General features: G+C 40.1%; 2 protein-coding genes across 3 annotated transcripts in view; one reads left to right on the forward strand and one right to left on the reverse strand.

Moving 5' to 3' along the window:
* The window catches only part of MED12L (mediator complex subunit 12L), a 312,204-nt gene that overhangs the window by 156,900 nt on the left and 131,150 nt on the right, over window positions 1-24,154 (reverse strand). The window lies entirely within an intron of this gene.
* Window positions 1-24,154, forward strand: part of P2RY14 (purinergic receptor P2Y14) — a 51,062-nt gene that overhangs the window by 11,014 nt on the left and 15,894 nt on the right. The window contains exon 2 of one of the 2 annotated variants that reach the window (XM_028103070.2): window positions 15,467-15,573. The exons of the other annotated variant lie outside the window; for it this stretch is intronic. The gene's annotated coding sequence lies outside the window, so the exon portion shown is untranslated. The remainder of the gene's footprint in view (window positions 1-15,466; window positions 15,574-24,154) is intronic. 2 annotated transcript variants of the gene reach the window in all.

Below are 24,154 nucleotides of genomic sequence, written 5' to 3' on the forward strand. Positions count from 1 at the left end.
AGTTCCTGTTCTCATTTTAACAGAGGACTTTGTGTGCCTCAAAAATTGAGACCATGAAGAGAAGTCTAATTATGTAACAGAAACCAGATGAGGCACTACCAAACTCCCTGTTCCAGGAGCTGCCATTAGCCTTCAGTTTCCACAGCTGTGTTGTACCACAAACAGAAGCACTGAGGAGAAAGAAGGAACTGTAAGAGGGAAAAGTAAGACGGCATCAAAGCCAAAGGCACCTGTGTACACTGCCACGTAGAACCTATGCCGGGGGCTCTGGAACTCCAGCAATGAAGTTCAAGACACAGGCCATCAAATGTCCCCTTGGGCCAGAACTAGTCAGACTCATCCAGGACAGATGCTCTTGCCTTTGCCTGCCCCCTCTCAATTTTCCAAGACACGAGGCCCTGTTCCAACCCCTCCCCTAATTCCCTGTCAGAAGCCCCTCCCAATCAGAGTTGTTATGACTGTTATTTGTCAGGAGGAACCTCTAGTCAAACAAAATCTTAGAGGGAACACTAATGCATCAGACACAGAAGCAGAAATGGTCTTAATGAGGCTGAGGGGAGACTATTCCATCAGCCTCTCTAAAACACTCCCCCTGGAGAGCCCTGGAGCCCCGCCCAGAAGACAGCCAGGAAGAAGTCTGAAACCGTTGCCCACAACCCTCCTCATATAAAGTGATGTTCTTATGATGAGCCAGCTGTACACATCCTACTTTCCTTGGGAGGGGGATCCCTGGACATACGGTACGACTGCCATCACGGATGTGGAGGCAGATTAGGATCATAGAAGGGAATAATCTGCAAGTGGGCATCTGAGATGACAATGAAGACTCAAAAGTGCTTTCATGATAGAAGATAGAAATACAAAAATGCAATTTAAAAATAGAAAATAGTGATGCTCAAAGGCAAGAAATCAATCCATGGTACTTTTGGCTTTTTGAAAATTTCTCAGAAACTACATGTCAGTGCTCTGAAATATAAGCCGAAAGACTTACGATAAGCCTACAAGATGGGCTGACATGTTGGAGGAGGAACGGCAATAGCAAGAAGACCAATGCAGCTGCAACAGGGGGAGGCAGGGAACCCAGGACGTATAGTCAAGGAAGAGGTGCAGGCAGGTGTCAGCCAGATAATAGAGGCCCATTCAGGCCACGATCAAAGCCTGGATTTTACTGTGTGATAGGAAGTACTCTTTCACCCCACTTCCTTGGGTGGTTTGAGCAAAGGAGCACCAAGACACAACTTGTGTTTTCAGAGGTCCCTCTTGCACTTGGCTGAAGAAGAGGCCATGGGGGTGGTACGGGGAGAGGGGTGTGTAGGCAGAAGGCCATGTAAGAGACTCCTGCTTCCCAGCACTGATTATGAATGGAGAGAAGTTTTTAAACATATAAATTAAATGGCAATTTGAGCAGGAACAATTTCAGGGAAAAGGCATTCCACTGAATATAAATGAGAAAACTCTCCATACTGGGTTATGAGCACTTTATACAATTACATACCAACTAATGAGTTTAGGTTTGAATTTCTGAGACACCAGCCATAAGAAGTTTTCAGTAAGAGCGCTTAGAAGGCTTCCTCTTTCTTCTCTGCTAAAACACACCCCCTCCTACCCTCATGAAGAGTTCAGTTCTTTAAAACGTGGGACAGCGTGCTCAATAATTATTTAATTTTACACCAAGTGAGCCCAAACCCTCCCTGATACCCCACCAAACAAATGTTAGCAAAATAACAGAAACAATTATAGCAGTGGAAGTAAAAACCAACCTCAAAACACAACCTTCAAAGTTCTGAGGGGAAAGAAGGAGGGAGTGAGGAAATTAGCTATGAGGTGTTTATAATCACAAGGAAAATATGAAATAATACAAACATACATCACTCGGGAAATGGTTACTATATGATTCTTTCCATCAATAGGGTGGTGTGCAATTCAAAAGAAAAGGTAGAGCTTTAAAGACTGACATGGAGAAGTCACCTAGATATACTGGAGTGGGTAGGGGTTGGGAGCACTGGTAAGAGATCTCAACTTCTGTCCCTAGTTACCTGCCTTTATAGTATCTAATAATTACTAACATTTATTGAGTGCTTTCCACATGTTAGTCACTGCACTAATGCTTTGAGAGTGTTATACCTCACTGAATTCTCACAATAATCCTATGGGATACAGCGATTTATTCTCATTTAATAAATGAGTTAAAGTATTTTAGCCGGGTCAGCTGGTAAGTGGGGGAGGCCAGATTTGAATGCAGGAATTTCTACTCCATAGTTCACAATTTTAGCCTCTATATTATTTCTCTCTTAGAAATGAGTCCTTATTCACTGGGTGTATTAAATCAATTCACTCTTGGATTTTCTCTTTCAAATGACATTAAAAAAAATTTCCACTTAGTGTTCTGGGAAATAATTTTACAGAAAATCAAATAAATGATGAAACATGCAAAGTTCATGACATTTTGAAAAGTCAATATGACCCAAACTGGTGTTAAACTCAAGATCAAAGTACAAGGCAACTTTACAAACAAGTATTATTTAAAGGCTCAGTGACTGGTAATGATTCTGTTGGCCCTCACTATAGCAAATTGTGAAGGCCACCTCATACATTTCCTTCAGGTTCAAGCTGTTTGTGAATGTTCACAGAGAATGTAATATTTACTTAAAAAAAAAGATTATTTGAGAGAGAGCACTGAGGGAGGGTGGCGCGAGAGGTGCTGAGGGAAAGAAACTCAAGCAGACTCCCCACTGAGCGCAGAGCCCAAAGCAAGGATTGATCTGACCACCCTGAGATCATGACCTGAGCCAAAATCAAGAGTTGGACACTCAACCAACCGAGCCACCCAAGCGCCCCAAGAGAATGTCCTGTTTAATATTAAACAGATGCCCATCATTTCAAGGCACATTGGGAAGGTTCCAATCAGCAGGCATTCCTTCAGCAGCTCCACACGTTGATGACAACAGAATGGGAGGGATTTCCAGGTGAAGCTGATGATTAGCCAGCCAGATCACTAAAAGGTGACAGGGTTGTCCTAAAAGCCTAGGACCTGTACACACTCCAGAGTTACTGATTCATCTCTGTGCCCACTTGACCTGGCAAAAATGCCCAACTCCTCATCCCCTCAACTCAACCGATTAATGCATGGGTCTCCTCTCCACCACCACTACCACCACTACTCAGTAATAATCACAGCAGTGTTTTCTGATCATCCCAGAGGACCGGTAGAAGGGACATGTTTCAGAACAAAAACTAGGGCATCCTCCTGCTGCAACTTAAATCCTTACCGGCTGTGTGACCTTGGGCACAATACTTAACCACTCCGTCCTTGTTTTATTAGGGTACATTAACAGAACTTACTTCATACACTAGTTACCAGATTTTAATGAGTTAATATAAATAAGGAATATAGAAGAATATCTGGTATGTTATAAAAACTCAGTGAATGTTATTATTAGTATTGCTACTATTATCATCATAGTACATAGCAGGAGACATAAACTCCCTTCTTGTGTTAGAGTCACCAAGTGACCCTTCTTTTCCTCTTATTTTACCATTTACAACAAAATAACTGGTTACCCAAGGATAAATTTCTCAATGATCTTTTTTTCACTTTTCTACATTTTCTAATTTGCCTCTGCATGCCTTAATAATTTTTTAATTAAGTTGTTTAAAGCAAACAACTTGAAGAATTAGTCTTCACTAAATTCCCTTCCTACCCTTCTGACTGGGTGCGGGGGGACTATCAGAACTTCTACTACATCAAGTCTCTGGCTGAGCAAGCAGGTGTCAGGACTGCCCTGCAGGTACCATGGTGGCATTCACCAAAGAGCCCAGGACTGATGTCTGGAAACTTCAGGGTATGACATTTCCATGAAGAAAACTAAAGGCAAACCATAGACCAAGTTTACACATGCCACTGCAGACAAATTATCATCAAATTCTCAAAACAAAACAATCACTGCTGTAGGACTTAGAAACTAATAATTCTAGTAGGATATATTCTGAAAATTAAAATACTTAGTTTATATCAGAGTACTTAATCAAGGATATCCCAATCTCCCACTATTGTACAAAATGGGTTTGTACATTTGGGCTTTCAACAAATTATGAAAGGTCTTCACAACCTCAAGCTGCTACAAATTGTTGGTTTACTAGTGATTCTCAAACTTTACCATGCCTGCTAACACATATATCCCTGGGCTTTAAGGGGTGGGAGTCTGGGGTCATTCCTGAGAATTTCCATTTCTAGTAAGTTCCCAGACAATGCTGATGCTGCTGGTCAGGGTCCAGGAATCACACCTTAAGACCCAGTAATTTAAGGAATTATGCAGGCATTTGGGCTTTATCCTAAGGGTAAGCAACCAACCTCCCTAACGGAAGTTATATAAGAAAACTAATGGCCATTTCTCCATTATAACCCAGTGAGTTGCCTAACAAGTAGTGGCCAGTTTGGCTTCCTCATCACCAACCCTCCCACCTCACATCTGTAGGTAAGCTATGCTTGACTATCATTTTAATTCAATTTGGCAAGTATTCATCAAATTCCTTATATCCAGTTAGGTAGATTAGAAACTGGTTTTGATATTCATATAAAATAGTGGCTGCCAATATACTACCATCATTGCTACCACCTCCACTTTTGTGTCTCTTCAACATTTATCCATGCAGGGGCGCCTAGGTGGCTCAGTCGGTTAAGCGGCTGCCTTCAGCTCAGGTCATGATTCCAGGGTCCTGGGATTGAGTCCTGCATCGGGATCCTTGCTCAGCAGGGAACCTGCTTCTCCCTCTGCCTGCCGCTCCCCCTGCTTGTACTTTCACTCAATCTCTCTCACCTACGCTCTCTCTAGCAAATAAAATATAAAATCTTTAAAAAAAAAAATTCATCCATGCAAAATATCTCCTTAATCTTTCTTATTGTACATACGTATTTTCAAATGAGGATGAGAAAAAGTATAACGTAGTTTAGAAAATTCCACCTCTCTCATTTCAGAATTAAATGCATAAACAAACATGGCCCCGAAGATCTAGATGCTCCCCCTAAAAGAATCAAAGCCAATGACATGCAATCATTAAACACATAGGGATCACCAGGCCATGCGTGACCTGAAACACACAGAATGAAAGGGCCGAGACACTTCCATCACCTCAAAGACCTCAGTCTGCAGAGACGAATAGCAGAAGGCCAGCATCATGGATGTGTGTTGCCCTCAGGATAAAGGTCAGGCTGAGTATGCTGTAGATGTCTTAGCTTTGAGTACAATTTAGTGTGAGTACAACCACAACAGAGATGGTAATCTGAATAGGGGAAAATGCCTACAGTCATTTACACAAATAAGGAGTTTATTACTTTTTTAAGAATAGGTCCTAACCCCTATATACTCAGGACAGTGATCATCATGGAACAAAGCTGGTCAATACTGAGTTGTACTTAGGTAAATAGTCATTAAAAGCTAGTTTTAGAAAAGGTATTTGTAGAGCTGGGTGAAGAAGTAAATAAGAGGTGAACATAAGTTTATTTTAGATAAGATGACTTTTTGGCTCCTCTTTCCCATGTTCAAACACCATGTCCATTAAATATGAATAGCCCTCATTCTTTTTACAACAGAAACACACTCTTACTCTGCTACCCCAACCCTGCCAATGACCTCCCCACCCACATCCATCTCAATATAGTGAGGACCCACTACATGACTGGCAGTTAGCTGAATGCTGTAGTTGGACAAAAAATAGAAAATGCCCCAAGGTCCCCTTCTAGAGTGTGTACAAATCTGAAATATTTATAACAAAAAAAGGGATTTGATTCCAAATAATTTGGAATTAAAACAGAGAGCAGGGAATTACAGCAGGGAAAGAACAGGATGGATTAACGCTGTCAGATTCATGAAGGAATCAGAATTAGAGAAAAAATAGAGCCAAAAAAGAATGCAATGAGCCTAAACTGTAAGCCGAGACTCTTTAAACTTTTGTTTGGAAAAGCAATGTGTTCTTTTCAGCGGTTGGTGAAAGAATCCTCCTAAAGACTAGCACAGGGTATTTACACATAGAAGATGCTCAATACGTTGGTTCATAGCCAATGCCAATCCTCTCCCACAGCAGCATTAACTGCAAAGAAGGACAGGGTAGAGCCTGTTGGTCTTGAGGCTCATTTTAAGGTTTCAGATTAAGTCCTGGGCTTTCAAAGATTTTAGGTATTCAAAATTTCTATTTTGTCTAGGGGCCCCTGGGTGGCTCAGTTGGTTAAGTATCGACTCTTGATTTCTACTCAGGTCTTATCTCAGGGTTGTGAGCTCAAGCCCCACGTCATTAGACTCCACATTGGGTGCGGAGCCTACATTTAAAATATAAATAAATCCTATTCTGTCTGTACAAAGTGTGACTATCTTAGGGTAAACATATGTACTGGTTTGTCTAGGGCAGCCCCAGTTCACTCCTGCAGACCCAATGTAATTATAATTAACACTCTGTTTCACTCTCAAAAGTGTCTCAACTTAAATAAAAATTATAAGATCATCCTAACCAAATCTGTTTTGGCTAAGCCCTCGGTAAGTGAAATCTCTTCAAAAGTATTTCCTGCAATGATGTACTTCAGGTCAAAAAATTTCTCCTCAACTCTTAAAGGTAATAAGAAAAAACCTATCACAGTTCAAAAGGAAAACCTATTTCTGAAAGAAAGCCTGATGTTCATAGCACACCACCAAGCGCACTGGTCTCAATTCACTGGTTTTGAATTACTAAAATATCTAGGAAACCCATGGTTGCAACTTGTGGGATAGGCTCATTCTACAAGAAATACATCTTCTAGAACAATGTTTTTCAAACTGCATTCCTTAACTGTAGGGAATCACAGACATATTGTAGGGGCAATGGTAGAGAATGAACAGGTAGGCTCTTACCCCACCTCTATGTGCGAAGATATACTTAGATCTATTTTATCCACTAGGATTCTATTTAAGATTTCAAAAGAAAAAACTGTAGTCTGATGCTCAAAACAAAAAAGTATGCACGCATACACAGTTTTAGAGCATGTTGCTAGAACCAGAGTCTAGACAAACATTTTAGAAAGACACTGCAAGAAATGCCAAAAAAAAAAAAAAGGCTGAACATTTTAAGGAGGAAAGGATCTTAGGTAACCCAATATGCTCATTAAAACTTAGGCAATGGGGAGGGGAAGGGCACTTGGCTGGCTCAGTCAGTGTCGAAGAACACACGACTCTTCATCTCAGGGTCCTGAGTTTGAACCCTATGTTGGGGGTTCAAACAAACAAACAGAAAACACAATCCTGAGGCATTAACTGAGCCATTGAGCATATGAGTAAAAAGCCTATTATCGCAGTATCATCTCCATCCTCACTCTCTGACCACTTTTGTCCACGCTTCCCCCAAAGCCTCCCAACCCTTACCACTCACATGAAGTGTTCAGGTCCTCTTTGCACAATCTCTAAATGATAATGCAACTACAGAACACGGTTGGATGCCCCAGGAATCAAAATGCTAGTGTCTATTTCTAAAATATGCCTATTAGGAGGGGTGGGGTTGAGCAGAATACAATTACTTTAATTTGAAAAAATCAGTAAAAATAGTACTAGACTTTATTAGCTATACTTTGTGACACAAACTGTGCATTCCACATGTACCATTTCCCCTAACTCACTCAGCAACCCGGTCAGGGAGGAGCCATTATCAGTACCGTTTCAGAGGTGGTAAAGAGGAAGAAAAGCACAGATGCACCTGACTCCAGAGCTCCTTGTCCACACCTTCTCTACCTTGCCAGGGGCAGACTCAAAGACTTGTCCCAAGAGACTCTAAAATTATCGAAGCTTAGGGGCAGTCGGTTAAGCGTCTGCCTTCGACTCAGGTCGTGACCTCAGGGTCCTGGGATCAAGCCCCCGCACTGGGCATCGGGCTCCCTGCTCAGCAGGAAGGCTGCTTCTCCCTCTGCACAACCCCCCTTTCTTGCTCTCTCTCTCTCCCCCCCCACGCGCTCTCTCTTGCTTGCTCGCTCTCTCTCCCCCACGAGCACGCTCTCTCTCTTGCTCTCTCTCTCAAATAAATAAATAAATAAAATCTTTAAAAAAAAACCTGAAGCTTATCAGTTTTTGATGCTAGATCTAAAGTGAACAAGGGTGGAAATAAAAAGTTCCCCAAGTTCCTCAGGATGTGTCACAGCTCTGAAGATTACTAGTCATTCTAAAAGCACAGCTTAGAAAATGAAAATTCTCATTCTCCTGCTTCAAGGGGCACACTGGAACTTGACCCAGGGCCAATCCAGACTGTACTGCATTAATCAGTCTTTCATTCCTCCTTCAAGAAGACAAGAAATTTTCTTCACCTTGTTTACAAGCAGCACACATAATGGAACATACTAAAAATGTTTGTGTCAGCAAAGCCAACCAACAAAACTAAAGTGGTAACATTTCATTACGAACAATGATTGTGAGGCTCTGGAGTATTTGATTATATGTCTGAGCTAGCTACCATGGAGCTTCCAGATCTTTCTGACCCATTGCAGGGTGGTCTTTAGCAGTATAAGAACTCCCACTTTGTGCCTCTGAATGATAATGCCTCCTAAAAGTTGGCCTATAAATGCCTCGGAGCACCATAAAGACCCACAGATTGGAATGGTATAGATACTGGGTCTGCACCTTCACTAACTTATATTTTATAAAAAATAAATAGAGTCAGCTTCATGCCAGAAAACCTGAACTTGAGGCCAAAACAAATTGATTCTTATGTTGTCTCCATACAAAATGCTTAAGGCAAATTAGAGAGGAAAGGTGGGAAAGGAAGCAGAAAATATTAGTTACCATTCAAATGCTATAGCATAGAATAGAACATTGGCATTTCAAATTTGTATGAATCTCATCTATGCCAAATGGTCCAGATGACACTTAACAACAGTCTGAACACAGGCCAGAGGAAAATTATAATAAGATACAGATCCATAGATATTATAGTTAAGCTCAATTTCAAAATCATGCTTTCTCTAAACAATCATTACCTTTTAGAGATAGTAAGAAACCCCCTAAAATCAAGTCTCCTTCAAAAAATTTTTTTAATTCTCCATCAAGGAAATAATACTTATGGAAGGCAACATTAATCCTACTCTTCTATGTGCCAGGCATACAACAAATATTTTGAGGTAAATATTATTACTGCCTTTGTATAGATCATTCCAAGAAAGAGACTTCTGAGACCCAGAGAGGTGAAGTAATGTGCCCAAGGCTACACAGTTAGTATGTGCCTAAACCAGCGTTCTAACTAAGGTCATTTACTCCAGAGACCCCAGTCTCAATTGATCAGACATGCTGGCTCTCATATTCCCAGGACTATAGGTCAACAAATGTTTCAACTGCCTGAAAGAAAACTTTACAATGGCAAGATCCTATAAATATTTAAACTAAATACAACATTGCAACTGGCATACAGTAGAAAAGGTATTAAAGTTGTAGAACGAACCATGAGAGACTATGGACTCTGAGAAACAAACTGAGGGTTTTAGAGGGGAGGGGGGTGGGGGGATGGGTTAGCCTGGTGATGGGTATTAAGGAGGGCATGTACTGAATGGAGCACTGGGTGTTATATGCAAACAATGAATCATGGAACACTACATCAAAAACTAATGACGTACATAATAAAATAAAATTTAAAAAATAAATAAAACTAAAGTTGTAGAATAAAAGCTACAGAGAAAGAAGCTACATCAACATGCCTTCCAGGCAAAGTCACTTAGAAACCACTCCAAACTGAACAGATCAAAAGGGTCTACAATCTCTCAAGCATTTTCTTTTTTAAAACCACACCATTTCGCCTATTTCAGAAGTGGCTGTATCATGTGCAGCTTTATTTTGTTTTTTGAAACTAAGTGCCTCCAATAGAGTGGTAAGCATCCTAACTCCTGGCAAACAGCCCAGACTTCATACATGGAGTTGATAAGTAATATTTGGTTTGGCAAATGACAAGATATCATTTAGCAAATTCAAACATTATGTGTTTCCTCTATGGCCAGCCCATTAAAAAAAAAAAAAAAAACTAAGCCATTTCCCACAAAAGCCAGAATGGATTGATAACCAGTCAGCTGAACTAACAAAATAATTACAAAATACCCATTCATGTGAGCTTTTGTTTTCCTTACCTGAGGAAAACTGTCTTCTACCTCTCCTCTTAGCTTCTCCTAGGCTTTAAAATGAGAGAGACTCATCTAGACATCAGGAAATAACCATTAGCATAATAAGCTTTGTAGTCTTTCCTGCAGGGTAGCAATCTGATGGGATTCCTGGCAAGGGAGAGACTTTAGGGACACACATTGTGTTTACTTCAGTTAAAAACAGTGGAACCCTAAAAATTTCTTGAGTTGACAAAGGTGAAGAGCAGGGAGATAAAGGGGATTAAGAGATAAAAACTTGCAGTTATAAAATAAGTCACAGAGGGGCGCCTGGGTGGCTTAGTCGGTTAAGCTCAGGTCATGATCCCAGAGTCCTGGGATGGAGTTCAGGGCTGCAGGGCTCCCTGCTCAGCAGAGGGGCCTGCTTCTCCCTCTCCTCTGCCCCTCCCCCTGCTTGTGCTCTGTCTCTGTCAAATAAATAAAATCTTTACAAAAAATAAAAATAAGTCAGAGAGATGAAAAGTACGGCATGGGGAATGAAGTCAATAATATTTTAACAACATTTGTACGGAGACAAATGGGGACGACACCTAACATGGTGAGCACTAAGAAATGCATAGGATTATTGAATCACTATGTGGTACACCTGAAATTAATACAACATCATATGTTAACTAAACTTCAATTAGGAAAAAAGAAAGGAACAAAGAGACTGAGTGAGGTGAGGGGTGGGAAAGGAGACAGCCAGCTTCCTCGCCAGGGGCTTCAGGGAAGCCAGGCCCCAGACTAACCCACTCAGGAAGCATTCTATCAGCTGTGCCTGGCTTTAAAGGCATGAGCTCACCAGGGTCCTGCTTCATTCCTCCTGAGAATATGTTTAGAATTCAGCACTACGTTTCCCAGAGTTATGTATGGTCATGTCATCTGAGAGAGCTTTCCTATAACCACAGTCACCCGGTCGTTGAACGAAGAACCTACTCTCAAATTTGGATCTTTCCTTAGAAATCAACATTTATCAAAGCTGCAAAGCACAGCACTCCATTATCTACCATACATTCAATGACAGTACATTTTCAATAAAATTGTAAAGCGACACGTAGCCTATGATTATACTAAGAGCCCCTGCCACTTACTGACCACCTATTTTGGCTGGTCAGTAAAAAAAAATATACACTTCATTTAAAATTTCCAACAACTTTAATGAGGTAGGGGAACACCAGACCCTTTTTCTCTAGATTTAGAGAGATGACAGAACTAGCCCAAGGTCTCCTGGCTGATTAGAGGCAGCGCTCTCAAGTATACCCAAATTTAATTTTATGTGGGAATACGTTATGTGGGAAAGTGCAAAGAATCACAGATTAATCTAACTCTGACTGTGTCTCCACGCTGGACAAATTTGGGGTAATTTCTATCTTATTTTGTCCTGGATGGAACGCTAGCCAAAGATGACCAAAGGTTTCACGTCAGGGGCCAGCTCTGACAGACTAAGACCCCTAGGGAAGGACTGGAAGGCTGCAGGAAAAGGGGCTGTGTTCAGTTACACGCATCTGTGAAAGGCACTGGTGCGGAGATGCTCAGCCACCAGGCACTCACACCCCACAGGCTTACGTGAAGCATTATGTAACCACCATGGACTTTCTCTCTACTGGGTGCTCATTATCTAGATACCCTCCCCTTTCGAACACAAGTTTAGGCAGATATTTAAGTCCTACTGTCACACACGAGGGTTACCAATTAGTATACGACAGACTAGGATACTCCCCAGAATAGCATTTTTACCAACAAATGAGAGTCACTGCCTTCCTCCCACATCCCGTCAGCTGTCTGTTAGTTTTTTTTCCTCAGATTGGGTCTTCTTACATGAACTTGGTCTCCCAACAGTCTCTTCAGCTCCACAAGCCAAACCCCAGTCTTCCTATTTAGGAGTCAGAAGCTTTTGTGTTCTAAATATTGTCTTTATTTTTAAATGAATAAAACCAAGAGCCTTGTTTATGAAACATAAAATAAGGCTTCTGGGAATACCAACAACTACAGCAAAGTAAAGGAAAAGGACTTGATTAAGGCTTTCCACAGCAGATAAGCTTCAACTAGAGAAATTTTGAAAGGATGTATATATTACGTATGTGATTTTTCCAAGATAGCAGTAACTACTATTAAATAAGTTGCCAAGGGATGCGTGGGTGGACTCAAGTCAGTTAAGGGTCCAACCCTTGGTTTTGGCTCAGGTCATGACCTCAGGGTCGTGAGATCAAGCCCTGCATCGGGCTCCACAGCTTAAATCAGAGTCTGCTGGAGACTCTCTCACCTTCTGACCCTTCAGCTCATGTGCTGTCTTAAAAAAAAAAAAAAAAAAAAGTGCCAAAAGCAAAATGCCTAAAAATAGATAAGGTGAAAGGTCTTTCCAGTGAAATACAACAGAAAATTATTAAGAACAAGCAACTGTCCACAGATATTTCCTCTGTTGAGCTATAACACTACTAAGTATCTACCCAGCAAAATTTGTATACATTCACGCACACCTGGACTTTACATATTTCTCTAAATGCAGCTGTTGGCAAAAACACTTTTTTTTTTTTAAAGATTTTATTCATTTATCTGAATGATGTTACCAATTAGTAACTCTTACATGAACTCTCTGAGAGAGAGCACACAAGCAGGCAGAGCGGGCAGGCAGAGGGAGAGGGAGAAGCAGGCTCCCCGCTGAGCAGGGAGCCCAACATGGGGCGCGATCCCAGGGGTCTTGGGATCATGACCTGAGCCAAAGGCTCAACCGACTCTCAACTGACGCTCAACCAACTGAGCCACCCAGGCGCCCCAGCAAAAATACTTTTAAACGTATTCATACACATACAGCTAAGAACTAGACTAAATAAGGTTTGGCTCAAATTATAACAGTGAAGTGATGATGAGAGCTAACATTTATATAGCATGTTGACACATCTTAACTAACTGAAAATGGGAAAATGGGCAGCCTGAACCGTGAAGGAAGCCTGCCCTCATTAGACCAATAGGACAAGGTTTCTCCTGGTCACTAGAGCAGCCTGAGGAATTGCAATCCCTTTCAAAGCATGTGATGAGCCTCAGCCATAAATGGCATTTACATAGCTCTCATTGTATGATGAATAAGTGATACTGATTTATCCAGAGATTGTAAACATAATTACCTGGGTGAGGAGAAGTGTTGAAAAGGGAGCTGAAACTTCATCTTCCACACAAAGAAGTCAACAGGTTCTACTAAAAGCCAAAAACTGTCACTTATGTAAAAATATAAGGGTTAATACCTAAAAATAATAGCTACAAAGTGAAAAAGGTAGCCACTGGGACATAGGAAAACATCAGGGACTGTTATTTTTCATTATGAGACTTATAAAAATATTTGATTTCTTTAAGTACACAAATAAATGCATGACTTTGATAAAAATTTTAAATTAGTTTCATTTGAACTAAATAAATAAATACACATACATACATAAAATGCTGTCTAAATTGCTTAGGCTAGGACAAAAAGGAGGAAAAATAATGGAGGTCCTCACTGATTATATACAGTCATCTTTTTGTACCTAAAAGACCTTCCTTTTTCAGTGAGCTGGAGTTTTAGAAAGCGAGGGGTCTCTGGATTGCTAACAAAAGGGTAACAATGTACCAAGCACAGGAAGCCAGCCTGGACAGCCTTGACAATATGGGGTGACAAAAGCTGCAGAAAAATCACCTGCCCTCCTGGCCGACAGGTCAAGTGACTCCATGAATAAGAGACTCAGGGAACATAGGCAAAAAACTCACCTTCCCCCAAAACCAGGTGAGATAACCACTACCATCTGTGACACAGTACAAGGTCTGAGAAGTGGCCTATTCAGAATTCAAATTAAGCCATACAGGAATTCAGAGAGGGGGTAACCATTCATTCATTCTTAGTGGTAAGATAAGGAAAAGCTCCATAAATGGTGGAGTCTGAGCTGGGTTTTAAGGGATGCACAGGAGTTCAACAGGTAGAGATGGAAGACAGGATCTGTTTCAGGACGAGGAAATAATAGCCTGACATAGCCAGAGGTGAAAAAATAAAACAGATGGTGTGTTTGGAAATGGGACATGGTCTAAGCCACATCAAGATGCACATGCTGTCATTGCCTCAAGTGGAAAATGTGGGGACAGGTGGGGGACTCCTGAGACAGTTTAGTGGTTTCTGACAGAGTACAAGACTACAGACATGATTAACTTAAATAAAATAAAAAGGGGTGTTTTTCTAAAATTAAATAGTTGATGAGAATATGCCCCCTGTGTCTCCTTAGGACAGACTAATATTTAGCTCATTACTCATGTCATGCCTGTCATGACCCCAAGTTTCCCTAAGGCCTTAGCTTTGTGCTAGTGAATTCCATCAATACTTTCTCCTTATGATTCCCCAAGAGGATGGGACTCATAGACTTAGAGATTTGGGTTTCAAGTACCTTCAGTTCTCCCTTCAACTTGCAAATGGAATACCATTATAAATGGACAAATTCCTTAAAAAAAAAAAAATACTTTTCCCCCTTTGTCTTTTTCACGTAACAGATGTTCCTTTCAAAACTGCAATCATGGGGTGCCTGGGTGACTCAGTTGGTTAAGTGTCCAATTCTTGATTTCATCTTGGGTCATCATCTCAGGGTTTGAGATCAATGGGGGGTCAGGCTCCATGCTCAGTGGGGAGTCTGTCTGAGGTTCTCTCCCTCTGACCCCTCCCGACTCATGCGAGCACATATTTGCAGGCTCACATTTGTGTGCACTCTCTCTCTCAAATAAATAAATAAATCCTGGGGCACTTGGGTGGCTTAGTCAGTTAAGCATCCAACTTTTGATTTCGGCTCAAGATCATGATCTCAGGGTCATGGAATCAAGCCCTTCATGAGGCTCACGCTCAGCAGGGAGTCTGCTTAAGACTCTCTCCCTCCCCCCCACCTCCAACCCCGCTCACACTCTAAATAAGTAAGTAGAGATTCTCTCTCTCCCTCCCACAAAAAATAAATAAAAATCTTTTTTAAAATAAATAATTTTTTTTTAAAAAACTTCAATCGTAAATTGAACCAAATGTGATCCACATAAGCCCCAAGTACTGGTTTTGGTTAAAATATATACATCTAACTCAAAGTTTCTATGTATCTGAGCAAGTTGTAGCAGTTACCAGACTACAAACTTATTCCTTCCTATCAAATTGAATATTTATAAAATCAGTTCACTTTTACATACAAATCATAAGCCTTCAAAAATAAAAGTAAGCCTATTAACTTTTACTCTGCCCTTTATCAATGTTTACAAGTCTCATTTATGAAACACAAGTAAATCTTAGAAGAAAAAAAATTATGGAACCAACACATCTTTACTTTTGTTTTCTTTTAATTCCATGAGTAAAACTGGTAGGTGCTGAAGATACAAAACTGACAAGATATTGCCCTGCCTTCATCAGCTCCCGTTCTAGTTGGGAGAAACAAAGAGAAGACCATTAAAGAGCACAGGTAAAGAATTCAGTTATACCCCAGGGCCCTTTCAGCACCCAGCCTACAGAGGGTGACCAATAAATAGGAGCTGACTGATTAGTTTAACAGATGGTTGTAAGAATAGGTTGGTGGATCAACGGTATTTCTGGCTAACAGAAAAGAGGGTAAGTGGGCCAAATAGCATCTGAAAGCAGTGCTTCTGCAAGTATAATAGGATAAACTGAACTCAGACAAATTTACTAAACAGTTATGTCATCATTTTAGTGCATTTTAAAAAATAAACACATGAAACCTAAAATTTCAAAGATACTTTTCCTTAGGATGAAGCCAAACATTTAGTTTTTAGGATGACTCCATGAATTTTTAAAGCAGTTCAAATTCAGGATGATCCAGGAGAAAGGAGATATTCTAAGCAGAGGGAAAGGCATAAGCCCAAACCAGGAGGCACGAACCACTGATATCTGCAAGGAGTTCAAACCAACGGACAGGCTGCAGGCAAAGCAGTGGTAGATGAGGACTGTCAAATCACAAAGCACTAGGTCTGCCAGATTCAACAGGATGAACTTACCTTGTATGGTGACAGGGACCCACATAAAGGACATGGCTATGCTTGTATTTTAAAGGGATCCCTCTCAGAGGTGAGTGGAGGGCAGACACTGGGGAGTCGACTGGAGTAGGGTTTAGTGGGAATCATAAAAAAGAAATATTTGGGCGTTTAAAAAAAAATCATCAGGCTTTGCTGATTGGGTATGAGCAGATGAGATCATGAAGGATAATTTGATGGTTTACAGCTTGGGTGACTAATAGACAGTAGTACCTAATAAAAGGGCTTAAGTCAAGGGAGGGCTTTGAGGGGTTTTGTTTTGTGTGATAATGATAATAAGCATGACTGATAATGAGCATACTATCCTAAGAGAAAGGGAGAAAAAGTGGTAAAATGAGTAAAGTTGATGATATAGGAGACGCGGGCCCCTTTCCTCCTGAGAGAGGTATTATGATTACATTGATCCAGAGTACTGTGTAAGAACAATGAGTCCCAGCAACAATATGTTAAATGAGGAAGGAATCCAGAAATGTGGGTCAAACAGGGTGCTCAGAAACCAGATTTAAGAGGAGGGATAACCTGAAGAAAGATCAGAGTCACAGGAGCACCAATTCAAGGTTGGGAATGTGTCAACATAACAGCTAAAGTAGCCCAGGCCCTGTCAGTACACCCCCTAGAACCGGGTCAAGATGGAGTGGTCAGTCACCCACATCTAACGGAGATAGCCTGGCCTTTCAATCAAGACTGATCAAGACTCCTAGGTGACCCGCCTACCTGCACAGCCTTTCCCCTTCTTCCCCTGCTACTGAAAGTGGCAAATGTCCTGGTCTAATATGCTCTCAAATATTTCTCCATTTTCCAACAAGATTTAAGGAGTTAGTTGAAGCCATGTGAAGTACAATTTGAAAATACTTCCCAATAAACACAGAAGCTATTCTTACAACAGCTTCACAGGAAGAGGTCACAGCTAGGCATGGGAAAGATCTAGCCTCCTGCTGGCTGGAGCTCTCATTTGCTCCATTGCTCTCCTCTTGCTCTCTGAACCCAGTTTCACACCAGTCACTGTTTGGTAAGGCCTTGATAATCTGTAACCCTAAGCATAAATCATATCCAATTTATACAAGGACATAGTAGAGCTGGGGTCCGGAAGAGCACTGGACATCTGTAGTACTTGACATTCAAGCCCTTGGCCAGATGTCAACATTTCATAGAGTACTTTAAATGTTTTGGTCTGAGAGCTAATGCAGCATTTCCCACTGGTCAACACGAGCAGCCCAAGCAGAGAGCAAAGTCTATTTCCCTCAACATCAGATGTTACACTCAGTTGCTGATCCAATCTTTCCTACAGAGACGATAAGAGGCTGGAAAAACTGGTAAGTAAAAAAGGTCCATCCAATGCAGAGTATATTTAAAGAATATTTGTGATTCCTATGTGAAATGGCTGTTTGTGCTCATGTTGGCTTAAATTCTTTTTTTTTTTAATGGATTAAATGATAAGGGACAGATTTACAGATGAGATTTGACTTTTCCAAATTCAAAAACTAAACTAAGTCTAATTAACTGTTCCCTGTCAATATTACTTTTAATCGCATGGAGCAGAATTTTCTTCCACAGGCTCATGCATTAGGCTTTAAGAAATCACTATTTTTTTAAAAATTTGTAAATTTATTGCTTGTACAACATAAGACAGTGGGTGTGTGTGTGTGTGTGTGTGTGTGTGTGTGTGTGTGTGTGTGTGTGTGTAGTGGGTTAAAATCAGTTTGGGATGCGGTAAGCAGCGCTGATATAGCTGGGCATGACATAATCCTCAGAGCTAAGGGAGGTCAGTAACAAACTGAAATGCTGAAGAAAGAAAGACAAAATAGGTTTGGTTTAAGATCACAAATGGCCCCAACTCCAGAAAGACTGAAACCAAAGGTAAAATACTTCATGCAAGGAAGCATTTAAAGTCCTCTCTGAAACCTAAACGCCTGAACTACTTGTGTGGATTTAATGGTGAGTCACAATTGATTTTTAAAGGAAAGACACAGAAATTAAATAAGCCTCATAGTTGCTATTTTAGTTTCTTTTTTAATGTCTTAGGTTTGGCTTTTCATATCTTTGATTCTTCTGATTTCTTCCTCTGAGACTTCACCAACATTTAAATATCAAGTATTCAGTGTTTTTTTTAGTTTTAATTTGTGGATGGCAAGGACAAAGAACAACTTGTGGAACTTATTTTTGTTTGTTTTTCTAAAATTGTATAGTAAATTTCATGAAGTCTACACTAACAGATAATTTTAAAATTTCATTTGTGCTTAGAATCCACTCTAGTATATTTCCTAGCAAAAAAAGTTATTTAAGAGCCCTACTGAAGAAACTGTAAGAACACTGAAACTGGAAGAGGGCAGAGAGATAGGATCATTTATCAACCACAAGGGCCTCCCCACTCTGCCGGGAAAAATGTCTTAAAAATCACAAAATTTAGTATTTTTAAAAAGTGATGAGTCTTCTTAACGAATGATTCTCTAAATGTAAAAAATGCAACCTCTTAAGTCTTAATTCATTTTTATAACTACCAACTTTTTTTTAAGACTTTATTTGACAGAGAGAGAGAGAGAGCGTGAGCACAAGCAGGGGGAGTGGCAGGCAGAGGGAGAGGGAGAAGCAGGCTCCCCGCTGAGCATGGAGCCCGAATGCGGGGCTCAATCCCAGGACCCTGGGATCATGACCTGAGCTGAAGACAGGCGCTTAACTGACTGAGCCACCCAGGCACCCCACCTACCAACTTTCTTGCCAGTTTTCCCCACTTAAAGATAGCTTTCACGGGAGAAAATCTCTCTACACACATCTTTAGTCCTCTTTCCATTCTACAGGACTTTCCGTATCAGCCTGCCCATTATAGGGGAAGACACTTCTTCACCTTTAGTGCTTCAACACACATTTCACTACTGGCAGGGATTACCACGGGTAATCAATAAGAGTCTCAGAAAGAAAATCCAGAGTAAATGTTTGCTTTGAAAAACATAGCCAAGATCTAGGCTTACTTACTTCTTGCCATAGCCCTATAATACAACAACAGATTTTTTTGTTAACCATTAATGTGTACTTTCACTAATAACCATTAAGTGTATTAGTACTAATCATATGAAATTTCCTCCTGTAGGTTAAAAAAAATAACAGCCAAATATTAGCAGTTTTATATGACTCAATCTAGTAGGAAAGGAAGAGAGACAGAGTCTCAAAAGGCAGCCCCAAAAGTCAAGTGGTGAGGAGAAAACCATTAATGGTATTTTACATAATTGTATATGACAGCGAGATCCAGGACTTCTAATTAACAATTCCAAGTAACGAATCCCCATAGATACAGCTGTCTGCTCTTAAAGGCTTTGCACAGATATTATCAAAATTGGATGTTCCCAGCAGCCACATCACACTGGGAAATGCCTCCTATTGTTGGCTCTGTTTTACCAGTTAGGAAGCTAGGGTCCAGGGAGGTTCATTGACTCAAACATGATAACACAGCTAATAAGGGCCAACAATGGGACTTCAAGGAAAAAGCCATCTGGCTTCAAATCCAGTACCCTCTCACCTATCCCATTTCTCTCTGATCTAACGAGATGAATGTGCCCAAAAAAACTGTAATTTATACATAAACACAAGCTGGAAATGCAAAAGTGTACAGAACATCTCTGCCTCTTAACTTGTTTGCACAACAGTGGCAATAATCACATCGCATCAAACAGTCACTATTATGGGCACTCTGATTTTTATAGAGGCAATTTTATATGGTAGAAAAAGCAGGCCCTTTGCAGATAAACAGCTGAATGTGAATCTACTGTGACCTTGAGCTACGTTTCTTAGCTCTTTTGCCTCTATATCTTCCTCTGTTCCATAACCCATAAAACATCATGATAAAGCTATCACCGCAAAGAGCTGCTAAGATACTAATGGAGACATGTTAGTATCTGACACATAGCAGCTATTCAATAACAATAGAATTCTCTCCCCCATCCTTGCTAATAACTTATTATGTCAGAGATAGTATACTGGCAAGATTAAAACCTCACAGAAAATTTCTTGAGTTAGTATCTGATGCTCACAGGGCCAAATAAGAAATCGCAAAATAAGATAGCATGAATACTTCTCCCAATTCACCTCCTAACACAGATATGTAACAGGAAAAGGAAGAAGTATGTTAATAGCCTTCTGGATTTTTTTCTTTGGCACCACACCAAAACTCAAAAAGTGGTGGTTTCTTAAATGTTGTTTGCAATGTAGAATCTAAATCCTCATCAATGAACATTCTTCTTACATTAAAATCCTTCAGTCTAACTTAGTCTCTGAATAAGCCTTTGATCTGTGCTAGATTTAATAACATCATAGAATCATCGGTCATTTGGATACCTTCACTCAACACAGAATTCATGCAGAATATACTCATTATATAAAAATCAAAAAATGATATTAATATTGGCACTGATCTCTAAGTACGGAAAGTGCTGTTTTCCTTGATGAAGGCTCACTTCAACCATTTTTTGAGAAAATGTCTACCAGATACCCCAGTCTGAATTACTACAGTTTGTGTATCATTCTTTCAAGTAAAAACGGTGTTCCAGGAAAAAGCATCTAATTCAGCTCATGGCTCAATCACTCAAGTGTTGTTGCTCTAGACAACCATCATATCTGGCAAAAGCTTTAGGAACAATTCCTATTCTGTAATGCAAAATATTTAAGACACATATTTAAAGGGTAAGATTTAACCAAATTAACAATATACATTCCTTCATCGAGGACACTTAGCCTTTTCTTTTCCTGGCTACTGAGCATGCAGAGCAGTATATGCAGTGACTACAGGACAGATGTGCACATGGCCTTGACTGGTGCTAAAGTCCCAGCAGGTTTGTTTTACATACCACGGCTTTTGCACCATTCATACAAATGTCAGCATAATAAGTTTAAAAAGGCAAATAATATATTACTATTCTTTGAAAGATGGGTTGATTTTCAATGCCCTCCTGAAAGGGTGTCAAGGACCCCCAGGGACCTAACAGACCATACTGTGAGAACTATTAGTTTACTCTTTGAGATAGAAAAATTTTCTTTTGATACAAAAAACACTAACTCAAAAAAAAGCAATGACTATATTAAAATCAGTAACTTTTGTTTATCAAAATAAATCTTTAAAAGTAAAAAGACAAGTTATAATCTGGGAAATGTGATTTGCCGTATATACACCCAACAAAGCAGATATCAACAATATTTGAAGAATTTTTACAAGTCAATGATAGCATAAACAACCCAACAGAAAAATGAGAAAGTATGACTTGACATTTCATGGAAATAGCTGATTATTATATGACGAGATGCCCATATCATCAGTTATCAAGGAAACGCAAATCAAGACCACGATATATCATGTCACAAACAAAACTTTAAAAATCTGGGAATATGAAATGTTGAAGAGGATTTGTAACCACAAGATCATTACACATTACTGATAGGAGTATAAATTGGCACAACCACTTTGGAACATAATTTGGCAATGTTTCCATTATTTTAACATCCATATACCCTATGAATCGGCAATTTAACTTCTAGATTTATACCCACAGGAAAATCTTTCACATGTTCATCAAGAGACAATATGGATATACATCTCATTATAGTTTACATGGGCAAAAACCTGGAAACACCCCAAATACAGGAAACTGAGTGAATGAACTGAAATGGAATGTTATAGTCATCAAGACAAACGAATGATAACAATACTCAATAATATGGATAACATCTGGTATTATATAGTTAAGTTGCTAAAAGATTACATACCTTTTAAAAAGACACACAATTTCATACACATACATACCACAGATACACACTTCTAGGAAAACATATAGATGTTACAGAACACTATAAAACAAGACAGCAGGAGAATGAAGAAAATAGGATTCAGGATACATGATGGCCAGAGAGGAGATGTGGGAAGGAGGACAGAGCATTCAGCTACATGTAGCTTATTACTGTCTTGCCTTTTGTTTCAGTTATTGAGTTTAAGGAAAATTATTAACAATTTAACAATATTAAAAATAACAGAATTAAACCTTTTAGTCAAACTTGCATCAACTTTGCATAAGAATATTTCATAAATTAAAGTTATGGTTGATCCAATTTTATGCACCAAAGATTTTAAAAGACACCTATACATTTTAACCTATAGCACAGAAACTGTAAAACTTTAGAGGTTCTAAACACACTCATCATTTGACAGGTAAGTAAATCAACTCCTGAGTTTGACCAAAATTGTACATTCACTCATAAATTTCACTATCTATTGAACTTCTACTGTATGCCAGACACTAATTTAGCAGTGAGCAAGAGAATTAAGTCCTGTTCTCACGAAGAGAATGAAGTCCTTTAATGGGGTGATGGAGACAATAAATTGAAAAATAACTATAATTTTAAATAATAAAGACAGCTATAAAGAAAATAAAAGCTGGTGAGGGGCTGGAAGGTGCTGGGTAGGAGGTTGGCTGCATCAGATGTCATGAACAGAAAAGACCTCTCTGAGAAGGTGATGTTTTAATGCAGACCAACCTGAGGCAGCCACACTAAGATGCTAGAGACCAACAACCACAGCCAGAAGCCGGGGCTCCGAGTACCTCTGCCCCAGTAAGTTTTAGATCTTTATCGAATTGGGCTTCAACATCACTGCAGGGACAATGTGAAAGCAAATTCACCTGGGTATTCCTGCTAGCCCTAACGCAGTGCTTTACAGAACTCAGGTGGTAATATTTGCAGACCCTTGCCGATAGCCCCCACCAGTTTACAAAGGACCAGCCTTTCGGGATTTACTGGGACAGGGGAAAAAACATGTACCTGGCTCAGAGCTTTGCTGGGCACTGCATGACAGACAAAGAAAAGCTCAAGGGGATAGCTAGGCAGTTAAGCTTTTGCTTTTATTTTCAATTTTTGTTTGACTGGGCCAAAATATCTAAGCACAATAATCTACATTTATAATGAATATTGGTTTACTTGCCAAAGGCACCAAATATCCGCTGTTTTGCCTTCCCCGGGCCACCCACCCCATACACACAAACACATCTGCACTTTTTCCACAAGCTAATCAGGTCAGTGACATCCAAGAGACAGAAGAAAGCTAGCCAGCACTTCTGCTGCTGCAGGCTGGACAGACTTATAAGTACGAGTCACACAGCTGGGGAGAGGCCTCTGTTCCCAACCAGCAGAGCATCAGCGGACCCTGGCTGAGAAACCTGGGAGCAGGATCAGCTATAATGCAAGATACACTGACGTTGTATCTTCCAGGTGTCTCCCAGCCACCTCCTAAGGCAGAGGCCTGAAACCAAGGCAAGACCAGACAGGTTAAATGCTCCAGGCAGTGAGGGCTTGGAGGAGCTGGGTCTCAGCACAGGTGCTCTGGTTTCTATCTCAGGAACTTGCTCAAGCCACTAAGCTCCCTTCACCTGCTTTCTTCCTGTGCAATATAAGGATGTTTTGGGTCATTCATCAGAAATTTATACAATTCTTCCTATGAAACATTTGCCAGGTCAGGTGAAAATACAAAGCTCTCTCTCCATGCAGAACAGACAAGCCAACAAAAACAAGTCTTTCCAACAGAAAACAATACTCCCTAGCAATTAACCCTTCAGAATGGCACTGACCTGGATTCAAATCTCAGTTCTACAACATACTAGTTGTAACGCGGTGGACAATTTATTCAAGCTCTCTTGACTTCAGTTTCCTCAACTATAAAGCAGGATGACTTTTTATTTTATCAGAATTACAAGAGGATTTATTTAAAAGTGCATAGCTGTAGTTTGTTCATTTTCACTGCTGCATAAAATTTCACTAAGTTTTTCTTCTTCTACCCATTCTCCTATCAATAATCCTTTGAGCTAATGCCCACATTTTTGCTATTACCACTGTTTCTATGAGCATTCTTGTACATGTTCCTTGGTATACTTCTGGAAGAGTTTTCTAGGGCATATACCTAGGAATTAAAATGCTTAGCTGCAGGGTGAGTGAATGTTCATCTTTTCCAAATACTTCCAATTCCTT

Source organism: Eumetopias jubatus, unplaced genomic scaffold (genome assembly GCF_037043125.1).
Source record: "Eumetopias jubatus isolate StellerSeaLion01/CBP00866 unplaced genomic scaffold, mEumJub1_p1.0 scaffold_1, whole genome shotgun sequence".
Taxonomy (NCBI): Eukaryota; Metazoa; Chordata; class Mammalia; order Carnivora; family Otariidae; genus Eumetopias; species Eumetopias jubatus.